We start from the raw sequence: 21,004 nt of genomic DNA, 5'->3' as shown, positions 1-21,004 counted from the left end.
AGGGGTGGGGGAAGGATCACCCAGGAGAAAACACATGATCACCACTTCCCTGATCCCAAACACCCAGAACAACCTCATGTCGGGGAACATGTTGTTGAGGGACCCAAGAAACTGTCCTGAGCAGGGGATCACAAGCACTGTTTTTGTCATTATGAGCACGGGTATCGTAAACTTGCACCGTCTCCCCTAGGTGACCGTATGTGATATTAGTCTCCTGAGGGTAACAGAGGCAGAAAGGGAGCAGTTGCTGCAAGTGTCTGAGTACAGGCCTGGTCCTTATGTTGCTATGCTGTGTTCCGTGATGATGCCAGCACATTTAATAACAGCGTGGCATGGCAAAGTATCCTATTGTGGTGGAAGAAATAAGACTGCCGTCCCAAGAAACCTTCTGCAAAGGATTGCAGAGTACCTCCATGAAAGTTTTCTGGAGATATCCATGGAGGATTCTCGGGCCATTCCTGTGCACATGAACAGTGTTTTCCAGGGGCAACCTCTGCATAACTGGAGCACCAATTAGGAAGCCCATTCCCACCACACCTAATAATTTTTTTCATATTAAGCTGAACCCAGCAGAGGATGTAGCCCCAGCACTGTAATTTATATTACACACTCACAAAATGTGCCTTCTCCAGCAGCATGGTTGGTCAAGATGGTGCCCTGCATTTGGCTGGGCTGCTCTGGGGTTAAAAACAGCTCCTGGCTTTCAGGGAGGATGAATACCCCATTCGCCTGCCCCCTGTTCTCCTCCTCCTCATCTTCCTCATCCACAGCTTCATCGTCAGTGACCTGGGACTCAGAGTCCCCCGAGGTATCAAGCTACGTCTGGAGGCAGTGGTGGGGTCACCACCGAGAATCATATGCAGCACCTCATAGAAGCAGCATGTCTTTGGTGACAAAGACTTTGGTGTTTGCCTCTCTTGTTTCTTGATATGACTGCCTCAGCTCTTTGATTTTAATGCGGCACTTCTGCGTGTCCCTATTGTGCCCCTTCTCCCACATGCCCCGCGATATCTTTTCATGGATATCAACGTTTTTCCTGCTGGATCAGAGCTGAGACTGAACAGATTCTTCTCCCCACAAACCGATGAGATTCAACCCCTCAGGTCTATTCCAGGATAAAGCGCATTTGGGGTGTGCAGTCGCCATGATCAGTTGTACCGGCGAGCGCGCCACGCTGACCAAACAGGAAATGAGAATTCAAAATTTCCCAAGGCTTGACCAGGGGAGGGGCTGTTCCTGTGTATGTGGTCGCAGTACAGTGCAGTTAAAAACAATGTCCAGAGTGGTCACAGCGGAGCATTGTGGAACATCTTCCAGAGGCTAATGATGTCGATTTACGCAATGCTCCACTTACACTGCTGCTCATTTGATCCATCCACTTTGATTTTAGCTCTACGCCTTTCGTGGAGATGGTTTTATTAAGTTGCCGTTTCTGGCGAGTTAGTCGGTGGAACGGATCTGGCAGTGGGGATGCATACATTATGTGGTCAATGGAAGGTGGCTTCCGTCAACCTAACTTCTCACTGTATACCAGACCTAGGGTTTGATTCTGCAGCCTTTACAACCAGGTCCTAATGTTACACAATAGGTCTATCTAACTAACAGTGATTACTTACACACCACAATTCCATTTATGTGAGTTTTTCATTTCGGAGCCTTAGTATTAAAATTGACATAAAAACATTTCACGTAAATGGAAAGGCAGAGGATGAGTGTCTCCCATTGGTTTTTAAGCCTTGCTGTCCATTCAGCCCAATGACAAATTCTGCTTAAAAAGTGACAATGGCAAAATATGGCCTAAGAATTTTATCCTTAAAGCTGGATTTTTATTTATTTATTTTTGTGTATACTGGAAATATGAAGTAAGCATTACAGCAGAATAAAAATTACACTTTGCCAATACTGTAATTTTTTAGGATGAGTGCAATTACATCAATATTATTATAATTAATGATTACACCATGCTTTGGAAGAAAAGTACAGAAAAGGTTGGTATTAACATGCAAGACACAGCAGAGTGATATCAATACTCATTTTACTGTTCAGATTTTTTTAAAAAGCTAATAGCTGTCAAAAATACCCATTATAGGCTAGTCTATAATTTGTAGAAGTCAAGTAATACATTTTTTCTGAAGGTATAATGGATGCTCCATGGAACAATTATTTTAGAAAGACAACTTCATCTCAGCTGTCTCATGCCAGCAGAACTATTTAAGAGCCAGAGATGCATAATTCAACATAGAAGAGCTGTCAGATTTGAGAATACCTTTAAATTATAAAAACTTAGCACCACCAGTCTGTTATAATTATAATGGAAATGTAGTTTTCTGTCATTTTATCATAGCAAACATCTCTCAAGAAGCAATTTCATGTGTTAAAATATTTTGGCAAAGTGACTTTTGATTCCAAAGGGATACAGATTATCTAGTTTTACACCTGCATATTTTCCTACAAATTGAATATAACAGCTTACACATTGTACAAGATGGCAAATGCAAGAGCATTAATAAAAACCCATTGGAAATTGTTACTGTGGAAACAATAGGCTGTGTAACCCCCCCTGGACTGGCCAAATTATGCACAAAAATATTTTATTTTTGTTATTAGATACAACAAGACAGTCTTTCACCAGACATCCAATTATTTTATATAACAAATGGTCAGTGGTAAGAGTTCCGTTCCCCTTTTGTCTTGGGCCCTTTTTAGTAAGCAGCAAACAAAATTCAGTGTGGCTGATAGCTCGAGTCACTCCACTAGTTCTAGGTTTAACAGAAGTGAGTCAAACCAAGGGTCCCAGTAAAGCCCACAAATAATTAAGTTAAAATAATAAATGTTGGATCCGAGGGCTCCTTCTATCAGCCCGATTGTGTTTCAGCACACTTTCATCTGAGCAAAGCCCTTGTCCTTGGAAGTAGGCCAGTTTTTAAGGATTTAGCTCAAAGATTGCAGGTCGATGGTATTTACTTACTGTATAAGAAAGGGGAATAAATAGATTCAGATGCTTTTGGGTCAAGTCACCCCTACAGCTGGGCCCTGTTGAATACTGAGTGCAGAATGGTAGATACAGCCTGCTACCTCCTTCTTCTTGACAGAGTTCGGTCCAAATGAGCCCAGGTTGTCCTGAAGCCACTAGCCATGCTACCATGGTTCCAATTTTCAGATCCACTTTCCCTTCACCACATTCCTTACAGACTCGCAATAGACATTACTTTCACACTACGTAGCATGGAGTCTGAATTTATTTATTTATTTATTTTGCGGGGGGGAGAGGGGGGATAATTGCAGAAATTTTCTAAATCCAGTTCTTTTTGAAAACTTCAGAATAAAAATATTCATGAATGTTGTTGTTTGGTTGGTTAGTCAGTTTTCAAACAGCTCTATTAATAGGTCATCATCTGTGACACTCCTGTCTTGAAGATGTTCATTAAAATCCTTCTGTAGTTGTTCTCAGATTCTGAAGTCTTTCTGTTTGGGTTAGATGCTTTATGACCATTATCCCTTCCATAGTTACATCTGCCCTTCTGCTCAGGTGTGTATGTAGAGAGGAGGGGAGCACTGTGATTTATTACTTCTGGACAACTGGTCTTAGTTTTTTGCGTCTAAAGGTCCTGATCCTGCAAAGAATTCATGCACATGCTTAAATTTAAGTGGGTGAGTTGACTTAAAAAACACATTTGGTTAGAATTAGGTGTGTTTGTAAGATCAGGGCCTAATTATTGACTATCTTAAATAGCTCTTTGGTGCCTTTTTTGACAGTTGATTTTCAATAAACTAATTTTTTTTTAAAACCTGACAAGGGTGATTTAACCCCTTTTCAGTCATTTATTCCCCTTTTCTCTTCCCTTGGCTCTACAGTGCACAAGCGATGGAAAATTGTCCTATCATCACTTCCCTAAAGCTACCAACATATTAATAAACTAGTAAGAAACTGGAGATCTATACCAGAAAACATCAATTTCTTGTTTCTATGGGTGCAACATGATGTAGTATTGCATAACATAATACAAATTAAGGAGCTAAATTGGTTTCATTTCATCTGATTTTCTGGCAGACTTTAATGTGTAAAGTATTCACTAAAACGGCAATTGGAATGCATAGAGCATACAGAATTATAATTTATTAACACATCTACAGTTGTGGCACATATTATCTTCCACAGTCTCACCTGTGAATTTCTGAGTTACATCAGGTTCTCTCCCCATGGTACATTAAGTCTCAGTCTTGAGATATATGGTAGTATGTTCACTAGGCAGGTTTCCAGGGTACTTTTAGATTTACCTTTGTTCTATATCTTTTAATATACTAATTGTGCAAATGGAGCTTTAAAATTAATACTATAAATACAAATTTGGGTTTTGTAGGGCATCACACTACAGAATTCTAATGAGTCAACAAAAACTGTAAGTTTGCTCCTCTCTTGTACTCCACATGTAGGCAATTTACTAATAATGAATAATAAATATATTTTAATAGTGCCTGTGTTTTCTGTGTCACACATTTGATTTAAGTACAAAATGGGACTTCCCCAATCCCCTCTGGACTTGGCTGCCAAAGGTTAGTGGAGGGGATGATATTGGTGAGTTGCTGTTATAGAGACCACCATAGAAGCCACAAAGATTTTCTTATAAACACTGTTTTTTTCTATTTCCATGATGAAGGAGTAGTAATAACATAAAATTGCTGAATCTAGTAAATTACCAGTTGCATAGTTAGAATTTACCAGCGCTGGGACTAGGCTACTCCACACTTTTTGCAGTACTACTCCAGTAAGGCTAATATTGCTTAATTCGGAACAGAGGGATGGAACCAAACTAAAACACCTTTCATTTCTGGGGTTTTGTGTTCTTCAATTTGGTGTAATGACAACAGGAGCTTTTCAAACACCTCAGATAGGTAGAATTATAGGATCTGATACACTGGGAGGGACTTAAAGGCTGGTTTTGGGATCTGGATGCCCAATAATTGTAATGGGATTTGAATGTCCAAGGGTAAAGTTTCAAAAACACCTAAAATGACTTTTTTTTTAAAAATCCCCTCCCTCTGAAGCATCAAGGGATGGCCCCGGTTTAATATGAGGCTCTGGGTTCTACATAAATGGGTCTGGGAAGGAATGTTCCCACAGGTCACATTAGCTATTACCTTGGGAGATTTTACCTTCTTCTACAGTGTATGGGTGCACAGTGACCTCCAAGGATTATCTGGGTATATCCTCACTTAATCCCTTTCCTGCTATTTCAGGGGCCTCAATCCCCAGTTCACTTGGTCTCGCCTGTTGTCTGCCTGTGGCACATAATAGGTTAGTATCCTGTGGGCTGTAATACTTTCAGTCATTGGATTTAGCGGGTGGGTGATGGGTGGTGCTGTTGGCCACTCACTGAGGGGGAGGAGACGGAGATTCGGTCAGACCTAATCTGCACTTTTTGGCAAAAAAAAAGTTTCAACCAAAAAATTTCACCCTGCTCTAGTTTTCAACTCATTCTCCTCATCCTTCCGCAGATGTTTAAGTATTTCAAGATGTTGCTTTTCTTCCTCAGGTTACTCTCATTGAGCACATGCGAAGTACATACAATAGGCACCAAATCAAACTACAAATGTTCATGAAATAATCCCACATTGTAGAATGATCACTGAAATGTTAACGTCACAAATAGTTAAGAAATTGCAGAGGAAGATTCTGCATAATGCTGGTAGCTACAGAATGCTAAAAAAGGAGTTTTAAACTCCATTATAATATACATTTCCAAAGCCAGCATCAACAGTTCCTGCATTTTTTTTCCTCACTGCAAAATGTATTTATGGTATGGTCTAAAAGTTTTTTAGTCCGGTTTCTCAGTCTAACACTCCTGAATTCAATTAATGGAGACATTCTAGCACTTATGTCAAGTTATGCTGCATATAAATGGGGATAAAAGGATTACCGGGTTATAAATCAATAGAGAAATTCTGGGGATATAAATCTCAGGGACACTGGGCTTCAGTGTTAATGGAAATGCAAAATTCCATTGGCTAATCAGAATTTAGATTCTGCACCAGACACATCACTGAATTTGTACATATTTTCCTAATTAAACTCTGGGATAATAAAAGGTAGAAAATCTAGCTGGTGGCCTACAATATACAGTTTACACACTATCCCAGTACGTCTGAGTGTGTTTATCTAATCAAATATAGTAATGGAATTCATTGCTAAAAGTGTTTTAAAATATAGTATGAGGGTGAAGTTACAGTGCTGGCATAGGGGTTAATATTTCTAGGCCTCTTAGGGTATGTCTACACAGCAAAGGAAACCCTTGGCTGGCCCATGCCAGATAACTGGGACTCACAGGGCTCAGACTGTTTCACTTCTGAGTAGACGTCCTGACTCAGGCTGGAATTGCTAATAGGGTCCTACAGCTTGGGCACCAGACCGGCCTGCAAGTCTACACAGTGATGAAACAGTCCTGCAACCTGAGCCCTGTGAATCCGAGCTAGCTGGCCTCGCCCAGGCGCAGGTTTTCCTTTGCTGTGTAGACATACCCTCAGAAAACATGGGTTTTCAAGAGGGATTTGAATGGGAAGAGGGAGGGAAGGGATACTGGGACATTGATGGGATTATCAGGGCATAAAGACACAACATAGAAGACAAAAATATGGGAATGAAATACTTGAAATGATCAGTTGGAGAGTATTTTAAGCGCATTTGAGACCTTCTTCCCTGAAGAGATCAAATTTTATTATTTCAACGTACAAAGGAATAAATCATAAAACTGTGAGCAATGTACAATGCAGAGAGGACTCAGATGCTAAGGAGATATGAAGAAATACTTCAGATAATTCACAAATTTAGTTCTTATTGAAGAAGGAAGGAGATAAGGACCTCAAGTTGACCCTTCAACTTTTCAGGGTGACCTATTAGAAATGGCAGATTTCCTTAGCCCTGATGATAAACAGTATTAGAAAGGGTTTTGGCACCTAGCAAGATACCTGGCCTTGAACTAGATGGGGAAACATTGCCAGATCCTTCCAGGGAAAGATGAATATAAAGACAAAGTAACTTTAGTGTATGTTACCTTCTGGTTTTCTTTGAGACAATGCGTTTTTGCTGATTTCTGTAAGAAATAAATGCCAATGAGACACTAATAGAGATGGATTCTGCTAGATATGTAAAAAACATGAAGGACAGTTTATACCCAAAAGGGTTAGCTGTGAGTTTATATTCACAGTACAATTCCTAAAGCAAACACAAGTTAACAAAAGTGCTGGTTAGTTGTATGACTTTTGGAGACTACAGTATGTTTTAAGTTTTCCTGGTATCTAATATGTAATCATGAGCATATGTTTAACCTAATATTTAACTAGGCATTGTTCTACCTACTAATTGTAAGTGGAAAAATCAATTTTCCCATTTCTATAAGCTTCTGTTTTGTCAAAAATATGTTATACTGTAAATCCCAAAAGTGCTGTATTATATACAAAACACATCCAACAAAAAGATTCTTGTCGGTTCCTGTAAATACATGCTGTACATCAGAATATTCTAGTTGAAATAATAGGAATGGACTGAGAAGGCATGACCCTGAGCAACTGGAGTGGGGAGGGTGGCATGGAAGATATTAAATCATGCTTTCTTTTGTCATTGCCAATTATGTATTCAGGTTCCATGTCAATGTTTAATATATCATCATAGCAATGTATTCCAGTCTCAATGTGTACTGCATAATCATAGTAACATCATTCTGATGTCATGTTAGACATTGGCAAGAAGCCACAAATGTAAAAAATGGGGCTTACCAAGAAATAAGACTTCAGTATTTTTTTTAAAATAAATGATTAATTTTAAGCCAAACTAAAGAAACAACTCATTTGAAGAAGTGGAGGTCATTTCCAACTGTTACTTCATAGTGTATACTGGCACAAAGCCAGAGACACAAAAGGGGAGGCCTTGTAATAAAATACCTTTAATAATTTTTTTATATATATACATAGCCAAGCTAAAGATTTAGTAGGGGATTGGCATTTTCCAGCTAGGCTGGAGACTTCCTGAAGTGAATACAGTTTCCCTTTGCTTGGCAGCCAAATATACGCATGGCCTACTTTGGCTTATTGTAAATGGAATATGCTATCATTACCTAACATATCTGTGATAATGTGCACAGGTTTCAAAAGTCATTGTTTAGACTGCCACACAATAACTGGGGTGGCGGGTTGAATCCCTCTGATTATGGATCATGGAACAATTTTAGTCCTTAATTGTAGTGTCTAAGGAATACAGAAGAGTCTGATTTAAAAGTATACTAGTATTGATTACTCATTATTAGGTTTGTCCTACCATCATGGGAGACAGCATGATGGAAGTAGCTGAACCGTGGGACTGGGAATCCAGATTGCTAGATTCTGTTCCTGGATTTGTCACCAATATACTATGCAAATTCAGGCAAGTCACTTAATTAGGGTATGCTCCCAGCCATAAAGCAGATACATCCCCAAGTTCACGGGGTGAAGCGTGGCTTAATTCATTAATGTGTGTAAAGCAATTTGAGATCCTCAGATGGAAAGCATTATAGTAATTCAAAGTATTATTATTATTCTGTAACATGTTTTCTGTAATAATGACAAATTCCACAGTTACCAGAAGTTTATTGGATTTTTTTAGCCAGAGGGGAAAGGGTAACATTAACACAGTTTAGTTTGTTTTGGAGACGAAGTTATGTCATCTAAAAAATTTCTCCATTCACCTTTAATTTTGCTAAATTAGACAGATGGTATAAATAAATAAATATATTAAATTAAATTTGCTAAAGTAAATATTCCTTAAGAACCAAATTTTCAAAGATCAATAAAAGGGTGTACCTACCAAAAACCACACTGTTGGCATAGGTGGGGATTTTGCACATGCAAACTGAGTAATTACATTCTTATTAAGCACTACTTCCTATGATGATTTGCTGTGAGGGACAGGATCTTTCTAGATGAGTGACAACTGAGAAGAAAGTCGGGGGCTGGGAGAGGCTGCACAATATCCAGCCTACAGACCTGGCTGACAGCTTGGAAATAAACTTGTCAGCTGACCCCACAGGGGTCTGAGATCCATTGTCACCTCCAGGTAACCTGAGGAGAGATGGGGCAAAGCCTGCCCTACACCAATAGCCCAGAAGTCCCATATTCTTCCAAAGCACAATTTTTAGAGTGCTGTCACGGAGCATCCCCATTTCCTCTATTCTACATCCCCCCTCCACACACACACACAGAATCCTCAGGGGTTACTGTTGCCAGGCTACAGTCAAAAGTCTCCCCCCGTCTGTTGAAGCTGGGAAAACCAATGCCACACCAATGGGGGCGGAAACTTGTTAACTTGTTTACATGAGCTCCTCAGTCCCCTGCTGCACCTGACTCAAGATCATTTTAGCTAATTCCGAGTCTATGTGCACCTTAGTCCCACAAAATAAAGGACCAGAATTTGTCCCATTGCATCTTGCCTTGCTCATAAGTAGTTTCTTCAATCCATAATTATGATGACTTTGTTATATTTTCCCGCGATACAATAGTTCAGTGTCAACCTGGTTTCTCTTTGATGACATCCTGGCCACACTGAAATCACTGGAATCATTTTGCTACAGGTTTTAATGGAGCCAGGATTTCCCCATTTTTGTCATTGTATAAACTACAGAGTCTTAGGAGATAGCATCCTCTATGGTTTGATTTGACTTCGTTTAGAATGAGGATTTCCATGGTTTTCTGAGAGTCTTGGCTCCCAGCACCTGTGGCTTGATACTTAAGTTCCTTAGTTGCTTGAAGGAAGCAGAATTTTGCCGTGACCATGGAGCTACTATTGACAGTCATTCTGCCGCTACAAAAATAGAAAACAAAAAGGGGAGGGAAGAAGGAAAGGGTAGAGAAAGGGGAGGGAGAGGGAAGAAACAACCCCTCCCAAATGTACACCATATTGTTTTGGCTTTCATTAAAACAATAAATAAGTAATCAAAGTAAAAAAAACAAACAAACTATTTTTTTGAGAAATTCCTGTTTACAAGTGGAAAAAAACCCAATTCATTAGAAAATGTCAGCTCTCTCTACTTAGCAAAGCCAGAGTTCTAATGAAACACACAGAGTTCATCCTTCTTCAAGAAACAATCACTTGATTTAGTGTTCTCCTCTAACAGCATGTTCTCAAATCTTCTGCTTCAGTGAAGGTGACTTAGAAGACAATTGCTATTCAATTCCAGGTTCTTTGGAATACCAGTAACATCCTGTGTGAATTGAAGTCTAGGTTTTGGCCCTCTTTTGGAGTTGAGACCGGCTCTGTTAGGATCTTGAGCAATATCCTACAGTTTTCCCTTCCAACGTCACTGCCATTTGACCCTGGTGAATCTCACAGACACTTTTGATACAACTGACCATGATACATTTTATTTTTGTTAGATCCCCCATCTATTCTCTTCAGTTGACGCATAGTGAAGGCAGCATTATTCAAATGTTTTTAATATAATACTTAATTCTATAATCTATTATGAGTTTTGTGAGTCTTATTGAATGCTTTGAGATCCTCACTAGAAGGTGTCATTTAAGTGCCCTGAAAAGTATTATTAAGATATACAGTTGTTCTAGTAATTATCAAGATATGAAGAACTGTAAAAGCAAAATTTTCCCCATGTATATTTCTGAGAGAATGGCGCCACCCTATCTATGCATCACTGCCTTTAAAATTCACAGTATATTCTCTGGCATTAATACTGCCCATTAGTCATTGCACATTATGGGCCTGAACCAAACCCCACTGGCATCAACGGAAATACTCCATGGGCTTTGGATCAAGCTATGTTTGAACATTTAAATAACCTATTAAAGGAACACAATAAGTGCCTTGCACAAAAGAATTAACAGCAGAATGCAAACAAAAAGTTGAAAAGGAGATTATTGCATGTTTGTTGACAAAATCCAAATGACTTTATCTGGGGGAAAAAAACAAACATATTTCCCCATACTTGATTGTTTGATTTCCTTACTGTTCTTCCAAAAATTTAGTAATGGATAGTGGTTTTTGCCACAAATTAGACTAGACTGAAAAATGTGAGAATGACAAATGTAAATACGACAGGCATCAAGTACTTCTCTTATAAAAGTACTTTATCTAGTTGTTATCCTGTTTGTTTTTTTTCCCACCTACACATTTTCCATATCCACATGCACACACAAACTGAAAACAAAGTACAAATGAACAAAGCAGCATCTACAGTAGCAGACAAGGAGTATTAGTACAGGTATAAAAATATCATCCATAGTATAGTAAAATAGGATATAAAGTTCACTTACACAGCACCATAGTTAGATCCATCCTATCTCCAGGCATCTAAAAAACAATGTTCTCCTCAAGGACCTCAGAACTATTCCACTTGAAAAATCACTGGTTGTTATTTTTAACTTTTGTTTCTGACTCTCTTGAGATGATCTGCACTACTTTGAGTATTATTAATTATTATTATTGAGGTCAATAAACTCATAGTTAAAATACATTAACAATGAGATTTACATTCTATGCTCAATTACATCAACTGGAAAGTGGGAGCAGAATTTGATCCTGAATTTTTATATCACTATATTCAGCCAAAACAAAACAAAAAGAAAACAAAAAAAAAACCCCAAACCCTCCAACCCTTACCCTGTAAGAAATATCAGAGCATATACAAGGAATGTCTCTGTTCCCAACAGTTGACAGGTACTCTGTGCAACCTTGTTCAGCTCAAGGGAAAGTTTCAAAAGTCAGTTTTCCCTACATGCAACTTTGTTTGTGTCACTGTAGGATATGAATACAGGACAGAGTCAAACTGTTTTCAAAAGAACTCCCCCTTTAAAAGTACACATTTTTAGTTTCTGACAAAGTATTATTTCTGAATGAATGACAAAATATGTAGGCATGGAAATATTCAGTAATGGGTGTTGTAATTTTGATGATCAACTAGATACCCAAGTATATATCAACTTCAAGTTTTTGATCTAAAGGAACACTGCTAAACCATCAGTTTCCATTATTTTCATGCACACACTAGACACATTGAGCCAGATACCATGCCATACGCTGGTGGTATGAACCAGATATTAATTTGATGTATCCCACCACCAGAGAATTCCCTCTGTATAAAGTAATCATTAAGCCCCATCCAAACTCCCAGTGCCCGGGTTGTCCCTAGGGAAAGGGGACATGGCCTCTGCATAATATGTCCTGCCAATTTCTGGTCAGAAAAGAAATTTGGTACAAAAGGCATCTGGGTATAAGTAGGAGAAGCCTGGAGTTTCCTCTTATTTATACCAGAGAGAAGCATATCCTGTTGTCAGGGAACATAAGGGTGATTTAAAGCCACCTTTGCCTGTCCCCTCCATAAGTGGTTGTGACCCTAAGATCTCCCCAATGCCAGTTGGCACACTGTTGTCATGATATATACCCAAAAGGTGGCATGTAATATATAATTGGAAAACCAATAATTCACTGATTATTAATAGTTTTGTGTAATGTATGCACGGTACACTTACAAAGGACTGTATGTGTTAAAAACGTGTTCTTAAAATGTATTTGAAAAGCAGTGCCTAAGCCATGCCTGTTCCGGACAAAGAAATGAGGTTCCACCTGCTTGAATTAGGCAAGGTGTGGCCAAAAACAAAGTACAGTACTTTTACATGCAGGGTAAACAAAGCCACCAAGAGAGCCAGTGGGGAAAGATGAATACTTAACAATCTTGACAGGCGGTAGAAACTGCTCTCCCAGGAAGACTTCCTGCATCTTGAAGTAGGCTCAATGAACTTTGGGAAGACAACCTGGCATACACATCCTAGCTGGAGAGAGAAGCTTTAACTGGGCTTACTTTTCAAATAATATATTTCAAAGTTTACTGGACTGTAAAACGAAAGGGGAGAGAATCCCGTATTTGTCCATTACAGTACAAGAGGCCATCTGAGAAAAGTGGATCCTTCAGTCAATGGGGATTGAAGTCTCTGGGAACTAAGTATAGGTGAGAAATCTGCTTAAGCAAAGACTGTAACTTGCTGAAATTAAGTTTTAGTCTTTGAAACCTATTTTTGTTTGTAACCATTTCTATCTTTACTCCTTATGCTTGGTATCATCTAAACCTATGACTTTTTGCTCAATAAACCTTTTTTTTTTACTTTTAGTAAAAACCAAGTCAGTGCACTGATTGAAGGGAAGGCTATGCTATTTCCTGTTAAGCTAACAGGCTGCAGTGTACTGTCTCTTCAAAGAAGCAATGAACTTAACTTCTGTGAGTGTTCCAGGAGAGGGCTGGATACTGCAGGGACCCATCTCTGGGGAACCTGAGAGTTGGGGCTCACTGTTTGTTACCTGCAAGGCAGCATTTGGACTGGCAGGGTCCTGAAGAGTTTGCGGGCGAGGCAGACGAGCTGGTGTGTCAGGAAGCTGTCACACATCTTAGCAACATCAAAACTGTCACTTGCTGAGGCTGGGAGGAGTAACAATAGCTCATAGCTCATAGAGAACCTCAGCAGATTGTCACAGTGACAGATGATTTGGGGCAAATGTGGGACTGGAAGGGTGTTGGGGTCACTCTGCAAAAAGTACCTGGGAGGTGAAAGCTAGGGTCTGATCTGCATGGTTGTATGATGGTTATTGGTGTCAGGATTCTGAGTCACAACAGCATACATTTAAGGCACCCAGGATTGCAGGGCAGGTGGTGACAACTCCTTACGGATCTGGGTTGAACCACCAAAGCATTACAGTAGTCTCGCACCAATCACAGTTCAACTGGACAGAAGGATCTAGCTCATTATTGAGGCCATTTGGTGACTTTACTATTCTCACTTGCAGTCAATGGAGTTGCACAGATGTCAGTGAAGAAAGAATCTGCCACCCATGACTGTAGAATTTTAGAATGCTAGATTTTGTAGTGCAGCCCATGTGAATCTATTTATAGAAAGAACAATGGCAGCAGCTAGAAACAGGTGGTCATAAAAGAATTAAAATATTGAAGTGTCTTTTGCAAATTGTAAGAAGCAGTTCAGTTAAAACAAAAATCTATGAGCTATAGTCAAACAGCAGAATTGTTTAGATTCAACTGCTACAATTACTTCATGGTCTTTAAAATATGGATTTAAGCACATATATTTTCTGGACACATGAAGACAAGGTGATGGTAGATTATGACTAGCTTTGCACAGATTCACAAACAGGCAGGAGTAGAAAGTCCTCTGAGTTGGTGAAAATCTTTGGTACAAAACTTTCTTAGGACGTCAAAAATGTCCTTTTTGATAAAAATATTCTACAACGTCTACATTTTTTGTGAAATGTCATTTATTTTTTTTAACTTTTTATTGTAAAGTGTTATTGAAATGGCTATATAAATAAAAGCAGATTTTCAGCAGTAAATGAAAATTTCTAACACATTTTTGTATAAAAATAAAATGAAAAACATTCATGAAAAATGTAAAAAACAAAAAAGTTCTTTAATAATAATAAGCTTTTGATATTTCGAGCACTGTAGAGAAATTCATTTTGACAATGCCTCTGTAAGGGAAAAAGCATTGTACGCAATTTTAGAAATGGGAAACAAACAGGAAGTGACTTGCCAAAGGCCACCCATAGGAAGTCAGTGTTTTGAGTCAGGATTAGAATTCAAGACCTCCTGACTCTAAACTTTGTATGTATTCTTCCCAAGAATGTCCTTTGCACTCTTAGCAAAGATAAAGAAGAAAGAAAAATTCAACTTGATTGTCAGATCCCATGCTGGCAGTAGGGGGAAAAAACAAAAAAAGAAAAACAAAACTTTGTACTTGAAAACTGAGTCCTTTTGATATGGAAATTACTGGGACATAATAAACATGAAATCTTTACAGAGTAAATTTGCAGAGTATGACTGCACTTGGAAGCTGGAGACTGCTTTTGAATGTGTGCTTGTGTAAATGAGTGTTTCTTTTCTTTTTAATCTTTCTCACAGGGCTTTAATTGTGACATTACCTCAGCCCTGATAGAAATCCTTCAGTAATTCTGCATGATTTCTGCCCTACGACTGCAGTATAGTGTGACAAATGCAATGGAATTCAGTGCCGCCAAATACAATTGAGAATGCTGCAAAGAAATGGTTTCCATTAATCTTTCCTTTTGCTTTATTACAGCATTTTCCTCTTTTTTATGGGGAAGAGAGGTTGTGTGTGTGGTGTGTGCATTTTATCTATATAACATTGCTCTAGTCTCATCTCTCCAAAGTGAACTCAAATGTTCCTTTCAGAGAAAGTTTAGAAGTGTGCGTATAATTATTTTCTGAAAAAAGGAGCAGTTTGAGCTCCTGATCACTGTTCTCTAACAAATAATTCTTTATGGCTGTAATTAAGATGGCTTTGAAAGACTGCTGGGAAGCCTTGGTATGGAGACTCCTCCTCCCCTGAAACACAATCTTTATCACATTTTTTAATTAATTATAAAAGTTAAAAATTAAATCTTTCTAGTGTCCACCATAATAATCCTCCCAGATCAGTTTTTGTCCATATTAATGGAGAACACATCCCTAGTAAGATTTAATTTCAAACTTTCATAATTATGGTTAAAATTAAATCTTACTGTAGCTGTATTACATGTTAAAATGAATGAAAGCCAGCCTAGACGGATTATCAAATGTACCCTAGTATGATTTATTTTTAACTTTTGTAATTAATTAAAATCTTTGGCTAAAGATCATGTTTGAGTGTTGGCAGGGTATCCTCATTAAGAACAGGTTGCCCCAAAGTTTTTTCCATTCTTCAAAGGGGTGTTTGGAGCTGTGAAATAGGTTGTGAACCCTGGGAGGTCATCCAATGTCATTTAGCCAAATGGAAGCATATTTAGTTGTGCACTTGCATTGTTCTAGTGCAATTGATAGTAATATACAGAATCAGCATTTTGCTTAAAAAAATGTTCAACCAGCATTCCAAAGAAATATGGAAGTTTGATAGAAGCTGGATATTATGTCATGGAATCGCCTAATAATATGATGGCTGTGCTTTGAGTAAGGCTTTAAACAGGAATATAAGACAAGAGATGTATCAAAAGGTTCCTAGATTTTATGGCTAGACGGGACCCTTTTGATTATCTAGTCTGGGCTCCCACATAAACAGGTCATAGAATTTCCCCCCAATAATTCCGGCACTGGAGCAAATTATTCTTCCTTATTGTGTAAATTCAGACTATTGAGCCCAAAATCTTGTGGCTTAACTTGAGCATTTCTTTTATAGAAAGACACCCAACCTCAATATAAAGACTCCAGGTGATCTCTTATCTCTTCCCAGGAGGCCAGACTTTGAATCCTTTACACCCAGGAATAGCCCCCTTAAATTCAATGTGTCTAGTCACCAGTGCGAGCAAGGAAGGGGTTCATAATCTGGCTTTGGGCAAAATGTTCAAAAGATTGCATCACACAAAAGTTGCATCTTAATAAAAGGTAAATTGATGGATTGCACAGAATTTATAATTTCAGTTGTGTAGGGGGGTTGTATTATTTAATCTCTCCTGGTCTTGGGAAAAGTGAAACTGTTCATACAAACAATTTTAATGGCACAATGAATTTGTTATGATAATACTCATCAACTTTCTTAGATGTGGAGTAGTGTTAAATATATTTAATTGCTAGGTATTAAATACCATAAAGAACACCAAGCTTCATTCTCACTCAGCTTTCAGCTCCTTTGAAACCATGAATGATGATCTGTCCAAGATCTGGTGAAATTTCATTAGAATCCTGATCATGAGAGGTGGGTCGAGCCCTCAGCTCAGGCTGATTTTATTAAGAGCACAATGGGAGTTTTAAAAACTCAGCATGTCTTCAGGAAGCAGACAATACCTTTCCAAATCAGGCACAAAGGACCTGATCTAGTGCTTGGTTAAGTCAATGAGAATTTTTTCCATTAAGTCAAAGTGTGCTGGATGCAGTCCAAACTAAGCAAATAAATTCCACTGCTATCATCTCCCCAATGAAGAATCTTCAGTCCTTGGCTTGATTTTTGAATTCTATAATGTATTCTGTAATTGAAGGTGCTCCAGAAAAGTTCTATTGGACCTGGACTCACATATGTCTTTTCTGATAACTCATCACTACAGGTATCTGATGGAGACTTGCCAGATGGCTGGCCTGGGTCTTATACAGCAATTCTTTATCATGCAAGCTGATGAGTACCATCTTCCTTGCTTTAGCTATTAGATACCTACATTTTCCCCACTGAACCTAATTTCTATCATTATTTCTCTAGATTTACTCTAAATTGTGTGAAAAGTACACATTAGCTATTTAAGATATTTATGCGTTGTGGTTATTAGTTTTGGTTTCTTTACATATGGTTTGTCTGAAGAATACAAATATGAAGGGAGGTTTGTAATACTGGGGCTCACTTGAACATGGAAAAAGCATGCAAAAGATGATCTTGCATCGTTTCCAATCTGGAAATATTTAAAATGTCACAACAAAGACAATTTTCTGGTTTTCCCATTGCAAAAGTATGTTGCTTCATTCACTCAGTGTTATTTTATGAAGAGTGCTAAATCAACCCCACCTTTTTACTGATGCGGACAGTATTACTACAATTCTCTTGGTGATAAGTATAGTATTTTGTGCCTAGCTATCAAGAGGATGGATGACTTATGAATATGTATAATAATAATTTTACACACATATTCCAAATGAGGAAACTGAGGCACAGAGAAATCTGTGCTTTAGGAATAAAACAAAAGATACATAACTTCTACTTACCAGCTCTGGCCAATCAACACACTCTTTCCTTCCTAGCTGTCCACCTATTTAAGTTTACAAAGCATGACAAAACTTGTAACACTGCAGTAAATATTAGATAGCTGAATGAGATCTACTGATTGAAACAGGCAGTTCAGCTTCCGTAACAGCCTCCAGCTAACCTTGTGATATCTGTATGAATTTCAGGGGACCTGAGCATTTTCAGGAGAGAATCCTTTGTCACTCCTCCCTACTCCCCTACCCTTAGGGCTAGGGTCAACCTAGCCCAAAGTAACTGGGCCTGATTCTCCATTGCATCTAGGGGTACGATTCACGAGAGGATCTTTGGCCTCTAACTACAACTTCAGGCACCTAACTCCAACATTTCGCACTCACAAAACCCCTGATCAGCTGCCACCTTATCCTGTAGTGGCCTAAATTTCTGATGGTAAAGTGCCCAAGGTGGACACAGCTGTCTCAGTCCTGACACCAGTTTGGCATCTAACTCCAGAGGACTTACCAAACTAGACATTCCTCTACCTGTCTTGCTTAGGGGCCTGGTCCAGTAGACAAGCTCTGAACACATTGAAACCCACACAAAATGGCCAGAGAAGGAGATGATGCTGTTGCCAGGCCTCCAAAATTATAACTTTAGCCCAGTGATTAGAGAACTCATCTAGGATGGGGGAGCCCTAACCACTGTGCTATGGGATATTCTGGGTATCTCAGTCTCTCCTGATGAAGCAGTTCTGCTGTATATAAATAATTAAATATGCATTGGTGCAGGAGGATTGTACTTGGGTCTCCCACTTCCCAGGTTAGTGCTCAAACCACTGGATTATCAAGTCATTCTCACTCTCACTCTCTGGCATAAAATCCCCCTTTAATCCCTCCAGTGTAGTCACCTATACCTTTGCAAAGTGAGCAATAAGTTGATATAAAAGCTATAATGTGCACAGACCCATTAGATTTGTAGCATTGTCTAAAATACAATGCCAAATATAATTTTCCCGTAGAACTTTTTTCCAGCATATGGCTCTGTATATCATCCTGTTGGACAATGGAAAGCCATAATTATTTACTTTTGGGAGTCCCTGTAACCCATGTCATCATGAATTCTGATGAATTTTCTCGGAATGGTTTGAAATGTTTCCAGTTAAACTCTTGACTTAACATCTCAAGAAGAAGAAAAATGTTTCTACCACATTTTATTAAACCCTTTAGGTCCTTTTACAAGAGAGGAAATACCAATTAACGTATAATTTAGCAGAACAAAATATTATCCCATTTCAACCAGTACCCACTTCCTTGAAGTTTATTCAAGCATTAATAACCATTTAATGCAATTTAACTACACTGAGGTATCCGTTACATTAATATCATATATCCATCAGGAAATTAGAGTTTTGTCTCCATGAATTTTGTATTACAAGGAAGTCTTTATAATTTTATTCTGCACTTTATGGTGGCTAATTTAAGTTTTCAAATGGTTCAGATAGCTTCCCAGTCTCTCTCCTCTACAGTGTAATATGACTAACAAATTGTTACTGATGTTAAAAGATCATGAACACATCGTTCATTAAACAGCACTGTATAGATAAGTTTGAAAGAGGAGGGCACTTTCAATATAACCCCTGTGTTCCTAGAGGTTTATAGCAGTGACAGGTAAAATCTCAGAGTCAGGATGTTAAGGGTCCAGTTCTGCGAGGTTCTGAGCATCCTCAGCTCCCACAGAAGCCAAACAGAATGGAGGATGCTCACCATCTCAGAAGAAGCATTCAGCATCTCAAAGAATTGAGTCTCTAATCTTAAAGAAAACATCCTACAGTTTGAGCATCCCTTCTTCAGTTCCTAAATGAATCCCAATGCTTGCTCACACAGGGTATTTTTTCAAGAAAGCCATCTACTTGATAAGAGATGCCTCAGGTGCAGAGCAGGATATTTGACAATAATGTCTACATCCATATTTCCATTTCCAATAAAAGAGTCATAGCCCTCAATAATGAACTGCCTATTATCACCATTATTATTGCAGTTAACTCCTTTTGTAGTTTGCCCTTTGGTCTTCATATTGTTATGGCAAAAAGTGCTAATATCATGCACATTATGAGTCACTGATCTATAAACACTCAGGATCAAACTCTCCAAAGAAAGATTTAAATACCTGGATCCACAAGAGAACTTAGGCATTGAGACACGGAACATTTCAATGCCTATCTTTTAGGCATCTAGAAAAATCACAAGAACAATGTGATCCACAAAGTCTGAGTTAGGCACTTAAGCTCCATACACAATGAATGGGAGAGATAGGTGCCTTAGAATTCAATCCACAAAAGTCATCACATTAGGTGGGGAGCTGCCTAAACTACCCAATGGGAGATGCTGACTAGTGGGGTGTGTCTTAAGCCCCACCACTCTAAGGGAAATAGGCACCTAAATTTGGACTGCAGGGAAGTGACTATTTCTGCTAGCAATCCATTAACAGTGAACCACAACTGAATCTCTCCCGTTGAAGCTGTCCCTCTGTATATAAATAGTCATTGAATCAGGAGACTGGACCATAGGTGAACCACATTCCAGGTGTGTGCCCTAACCATCAGGCTACATTCTCTGCCCAATGACTTTAAGTATTTATACAAAGTGGAACAACTTCAACTGGAGAGATTGAAGGAGCCCCACATCGGAACATCTCAAAATTAATTGATTAGAGCACTCTGCTGAGAAGTGGGAGATCCCCGTTCAAATCCCTTCTCCCCATTAGGTAGAGGAGGAAATTGAACTGTGGTCTCCCACATATTGGGAGTGCTCTAACCACTGGTCTAAAAATTAAGGTGGTAGACACTACCACCACCACCTCCTCCTCCTGCCAATTTTGAATCGGACCTGATCTGGTAGGTGGCCTCTGAGCACATCTACCAGATTGAGCCTCATGGATGAGATAAGCATTCCTTCACCTATCTTCCCCTTGTTTGTGGATCGCTCTGAGTCTTAGGCAGGAGATTGCCTTCTGGTTGCCTACAGTGAAGTCTCCATAAGCATGCCCAGAGGCAGAAACTTAGGTGTTGGGGAATTTTTACAGCAAAAGTTAAGGTGCCAGGTGAGTTTAAGTGCCTACCGGGTTGGCAGCCAAGCGAAGCTTTTTTGGATCACAGTGGTTCCTCAAACTGGGACTTAAGGCCTAAGTACCTTTATAGATCTGGACCAAAGTTACCTCAGGTAATAAGTACACTTAGAACGTTAAGGAGATTGTGTGGGTTAAAGGATACTCTTTTGTCTGAATGGACAATAAAACCTTTACTGAGGGCTTGTCT

At 38.9% G+C, this 21,004-nt stretch overlaps 1 long non-coding RNA gene across 1 annotated transcript in view; it reads right to left on the bottom strand.

Moving 5' to 3' along the window:
* Positions 1-1,801: 1,801 nt before the first annotated feature.
* The window catches only part of LOC137154203 (uncharacterized), a 316,079-nt gene continuing 296,876 nt past the window's right edge, over positions 1,802-21,004 (bottom strand). The window contains exons 6-7 of the long non-coding RNA XR_010920146.1: positions 7,050-7,088; positions 1,802-3,614 (exon numbers count right to left, since the gene is read on the bottom strand). This is a non-coding gene — a long non-coding RNA (uncharacterized lncRNA). The remainder of the gene's footprint in view (positions 3,615-7,049; positions 7,089-21,004) is intronic.

The sequence above is a fragment of the Emydura macquarii genome, unplaced genomic scaffold, assembly GCF_026122565.2.
Source record: "Emydura macquarii macquarii isolate MOO-44397 ecotype Brisbane River unplaced genomic scaffold, CSIRO-AGI_Emac_v2 contig_1253, whole genome shotgun sequence".
Taxonomy (NCBI): domain Eukaryota; kingdom Metazoa; phylum Chordata; order Testudines; family Chelidae; genus Emydura; species Emydura macquarii.
The sequence above is the reverse complement of the archived record's forward strand: the minus strand, read 5'-3'. Positions and strand labels throughout refer to the sequence as shown.